Source organism: Hyaena hyaena, unplaced genomic scaffold, assembly GCF_003009895.1.
Source record: "Hyaena hyaena isolate Hyena2069 unplaced genomic scaffold, ASM300989v1 scaffold_200, whole genome shotgun sequence".
Lineage (NCBI taxonomy): Eukaryota > Metazoa > Chordata > Mammalia > Carnivora > Hyaenidae > Hyaena > Hyaena hyaena.
The window spans coordinates 239937-245371 of record NW_024080834.1 but is presented as its reverse complement, the minus strand read 5'-3'; the positions used below and the strand labels follow the sequence as shown (position 1 = coordinate 245371).

Here is a 5435-nt window from a genome sequence, read left to right as displayed (position 1 = left end):
AGGATTCAAGATTTCTTCCAAATCATCCAGCTATGGTGTGGGACATGTTTGTTTTAAAATTTTCTTTTCCAGGGTAATTGCTCTGTTTGATGCTTATGAAGTATTTAGCAAATCCTTGTACTATGTAATATATTCTACCTCATGGGGGAATGTTAGTTTATTGTGTTGGTTTGCTAGTGTTAATGAATTTCTATAATCCAGATACTATGCAAGCTATTTAAACTTTGTTAGCTTCAGGGCGCCTAGGTGACTCTGTCTGTTGACTGTCCGACTCTTCATTTCAGCTCAGGTTATGTTCCCAGAGTCATGGGATCAAGCCCTGCTTCTGGATCCATGCTGAGCAGAGCCTGCTTAAGATTCTCTCCCTCCCTCCCTCTGCCCCTCTCCTGCTTACTATCTCTCTGCCTCTCTCTCTCTCTCTCTCTCTCAAAATAAAATAAAATAAAATAATAAAATAAAATAAAATAAACTTCCTTAGCCTCATTTTCCAGGTTTATTTTTTTTAAATTATCTCTCTATAGTTGCTGTAAAAGTAAAAAAAAAAAAAAAAAAACTTACTACAATGTAGGTTTTAACCAATATTGCCAGTTTCTTTATTTCTTATCCCTTTTGTTTTTCTCTTTCCTTTCCTTCTCCTTTGTATAGTATCTTCAAGCTGAAAAGAAAAGAAAAAAATGAATAAGAAGCCAAGTTTCCATGTTGGCATCTGGAATTGTGTGGGCCGGCAAATAGAGGACATGAAATAAATATAAATTTATAATATTTAGCCAGCTATGATAAAATGCCAATTAAAATGGTTACTGAAATCATCTCAACAGCTGTATTTACTCAAGTTAAACTTATAGTCACATTTTCCCCAATTTATTGTTTAATGGAATGCTAAACACTTCCCAAAAAACAAACAAGCCAAAGAAAACCGTTGTTTGCTTGACTTCATCAGCCTGTGACAATGCAAAATACCTTGGCACCTTCAAGACAGTCTTAGTCACATTCATTCCTACTTAAAACTACATGGCATTTCCCCCCCTACATTTTCTTCCCACTTTTCAAACTGGAAGTTGCCTTGTATTTCTCATTAGGGTTGGTGACAGCTACGCAAACAGATGTCTAGGTAGCTGTGAAAACGTGAGTGTTAGAGTTGAAGGAACAAGGTAAAGTTTGCATGTGAACCTTGTTATCAGTTTTTCAGTGACCCTCACTCTAACTAGCTGCATCAGTAATTCCCCCCAGGAATGATTACGCCGTCCAAGCTAGAAGCATGACAGTGACTCTTTCTGAGTCTGTAAACCAGAGTTTTTAATTACCTGGTATCCATTCTAATAGAACGGCAAACTTTTTTCTCCACTGTATCATGAGTATATTACAGTGCTTGTTCACCTTCTCCAACTGTCTTCATGGCTTGTTCCCCAGAGACCCCCGAGAAAGCATGTGGCAGCACCTGTGATTGTCAGAATGGAGACAGAATGGAGGCACTTGTGATCCTCTGACTGGGCGGAGCCAATGCCCCCCAGGAGTTCCTGGGAAAACCTTGGAAAATGGTGGGAATGGCTGGTGCTGGTCACATGACACAACTTCTTAAGTTCTGGAGGTTTCTAATCAGAAATAAACTAAATGAAACCCACATCTGTATTCTTCAAGGTGGTCTTTTCTGAAGAAGAAAAAAGGCTGTATCTACATATACAAGAGTACAGTTCCTTTGACTGATGCCATGTATATCTAAGCAGGATAAATCCTGATACAAAGGAAACCTTCTTCTTCTCCTGGGCAAAACGTTGAGTCTGTATGTATAGGTTTGGACCCAGCAGCTAGGGGGAATTTATTTGCTCTGCATAAGGAAAAGAAGAAAAAAGAAATGGAGCTCTTTGGGCAAACCAGGGAGGAAGAGAGATGAAAATCAGAGAAGAAAAGGAAAGGAGGGTGTGAGGAAAAAAAGAAGAGAAATGATGGATGAAAAACTCACAAAATACCTGTGAGTGCTGTGTGTGTGGATTGTACATGGAAACCAGTGAAGAGGCCACATCTTCAGCACAAGCAGATAAAAGACAAGAAACTACATGTACAAGCCCAAGAGCTGAAAGCAGAGAGCCAATGAAGATATAAGTCTTTGGGGACTGCCAGAAATCCTGGGGAGTTGATTAGATGCTCACAGATCACAGAACTGGAGACACGGACACCAAGTTTACCTCCCTCTCTAAGAAGTGTAGGAAGACCTCTGTTGGCACCCCAGTTATTTGCACCCCCCTGAGCAAAGTTTACTTACTTATTCAAAAGATATACATGAAGCGTTAGCAAGGCAGTGTGCCAGGCATCGTGATATGCTAACAAAAAAGTACAAAAACTAAAAAGGACTCTGGTCTCTCCATGTGGAACTTACAGTCACATTCCGAGCAGACACGAATTACAAATGTTGGTGGCTATTACAAATTAAATATCAGCGTGTGCTTGAGGGTCAGACCGGGAGGACACTGCAGACTGTGTGAGCCGTGGAGACGTAGCACTTAAGCTGAAGGCAGAAAAGCAAGCAGACATGAGACGGGAAGAGTAAAGGAAGAGCATTCCACACTGACAGGGCCTCCTGTGGCCAGACTCTCAAGTGGGAATGAATGAGGTTTACCAGAGGAGCCCAAAAAAGGTCAGCTGGTGGAGCAAAATATAGCCAGGGAGACATTAAGGCAACAGGAGGTCAGCTGGTGCCTGGACTCATAGGTCTTGTTAAGTTTGGAGTTTTTAATCTGACAGCAATGGCAAATACTGTAGAATTCTATTTGTTTTAATTTCTAAATATTTTTAAAAGTTCACTTATTTATTTTGAGAGAGACAGAGACAGTGTGAATGGAGGCGAGACAGAGAGAGAGGGAGATAGAAAATTCCAAGCAGGCTCCCCACCATCAGTGCAGACACAGGGCTCCAACTCACAAAACTGTGAGATCATGACCTAGTTGAAATGAAGAATCAGATGCTTGACTGACTGAGCCACCCAGGTGCCCCAAATTTTAGACAGAGGATTTGGAATCATATCTGGAGTTTATGAAAATCTCTTTAGCTTCAGTCCAATTACGGTGGAAACAGCTTCCTTTCTACAAGCCTCTTGTTTCAAATAACAGCAGCATCGCAAGTTTTACGTGTGGGTGAGCATTTGCTTTGTTTGTCCTTCCAACCCTCCAGGATGCCCAAAAAGGATCCTTTGGGAAGAACTGCAAAAAGAAATGTAACTGTGCCATCAGTGGCCATTGCCACAGGGTGTATGGTGCCTTACGTGTGAGCCAGGGCCCCGTGGGAGGTTTCATCGTCTGAGTAAGTCATGGGCAATAATTTGCACTCTACATGAAGCAAGGAGGCTCAAAAAAGTATCAAAAATATGTTAATGGCAGAGAGTAAAAAACATAACATTTTATATAGTCATATCATATAATGCTGGTTTATGTTCTAGTCTTTATTTAGCTTCCTGACATTATAGAATCTAGATTTTGATGAATGAAAGAAAAATATTTTTGTTCGTTACATTTTTTTCTAGTTAGTGTTTACCCTGAGAGGATTTCACTAGTTCACATAAATGGACATTTGAGAGGCATCTGGGTGGCTCTGTCAGTTAAGCGTCTGACTTCAGCTCAGATCATGATCTCACAGTCCGTGAGTTCAAGCCCCACATCAGGCTCTGTGCTGTCAGTTTGGAGCCCGGAGCCTGCTTCAGATTCTGTGTCTTCCTCTCCCTCTGCCTCTCCTCTGCTCATGTTCTCTCTCTCTCTCTCTCTCTCTCTCTCTATCTCTCTAAAATATTAACAAAAAGGTTTTTTTTTTAATTAAATGGGCATTTGACACTTTCTGGGAGTTGAATATCAAAGGCCCAGAGCTACTTTCTTTTATTTCTGTGTTCTAAAGCAAAACGGTTATCATTCCATAAAATTTCCAAAACTGGCTATTCATTTTGCATTTTGACCATCAATCATATTTTGCAAAAGATGCAAGAAAACGCAATCACCAATAAATACTCCAGCCCATCAATAACTTTTAGAATTTCTCCCAATGGGTCAGCACTGGATGCCCACCACCCCATCTTGAAGCTAACTGTGTGTGAACACTTGTGAGCCAACAGCAATCTCTATCCTCTTCCTCTGCCCATTTCATAGGCCCTTCTCTGGCAATCCTTCCTGAGTGGACCTCAGTAATACCATGACCTGGTCTTTAGTAACAGAGACCTTTTAAGGTCTTACATTATATTTTTAGTTGAATGTCCATGGATCTTATCTGCTTTATGAAAGGTATGCCCCTTGAAGACAGAGAGTAAATTGTGAATACTCTAATAAGAGAACCAGAGAAGCCATCGTTGAAAACTGAACATGGGTCATGAGGAAAGGTTAGACTTGGACAAGCAAAACAGAAGGGAAGAGGAAAAGGCATGGGTAAATTTGAACAAAGCAAATGTATGTAGGTGGTATGTTCTAGAACATCATACCTCCTAGAACATGCCAGGAGAAGAAGACCCATCTATAAACAAAGATACCCCCATTTCTACTTTTGTTCCTCGAGCGTAACAAGACACACCCCATTTTTAGTAATAACTTGAATATTTTATAAGGGAATATCACATGTTTAGACAAAAACTTTTAAATCGTAATTCATCTGGTCAAAAAGTCAAAGAGCAGATGGTGGTGGTAGTGATGGTAGTTATCATGTTGAATAGGAAGAACATACACATTCTAGTTCTTCAGGATTCTTCTTGCTTAGATTCAAGGCTTCATTTATTAATGCCACTTATCTGGCCTAGAGAAGCTTCAATTTGCAACCCTATACTAGTTTTCTAAATCTATCATGATAAATTGCCCTAAACAGCAGAAATGTATTGCCTCACAGTTCTGGAGCTGGAAGTCTGGCATCAAGGCATTGGCAGGCCATGATCTCTTTGAAAGTGCTGGGGAAGAATCAGTTCCAGACCTCGCCAGGCTTTCCATAGTTTCTTGGCTGGTGACCATTTAACTCCAGTCCTCATTCGCCCTGTGTGAGTGTCTCTGTGCCCACATTTCACCTATCTATAAGGACACCAGTCATATCAGATTAGAAACCCATCCCACTCCATTATGACCTCATCTTAACTAATTGCATAGACAACAACATAATTTCCAAGTAAGGATACATTCTGAAGTACTGAGTGTAAGGACTTCAACATATGAGTTCTGGAGAACACGTTTCAATGCATAACGAACACTGAGTAGACAATTGGATTCCCAAAAGGTGTTACTTCTTCTACTTTTCGCTTTTTCCTAAGCACATATTCACAGTTACATCTTCTTAATATGTCCAGTTGTCATATTTAAGCATTCCATCATGCCTGAGCCATTCCGTGAACCGCTAGTCTACATGCTGAACCAGGAAGAGTAAGGCATGGAAGCCAATCCAGGGAAGTGAGTGCTCTGAAATGATCAAGGGGAGTCCTATCA

At 40.6% G+C, this 5435-nt stretch overlaps 1 long non-coding RNA gene across 1 annotated transcript; it reads right to left on the bottom strand.

The window, feature by feature from the left end:
• Positions 1 to 629: 629 nt before the first annotated feature.
• Positions 630 to 5010, bottom strand: LOC120238281. Its single transcript, XR_005530171.1, has 3 exons — positions 4850 to 5010; positions 1305 to 1438; positions 630 to 655 (listed from the first exon to the last, which is right to left on the bottom strand). It is a non-coding gene; the product is annotated as an uncharacterized LOC120238281 (long non-coding RNA).
• Positions 5011 to 5435: the final 425 nt, after the last annotated feature.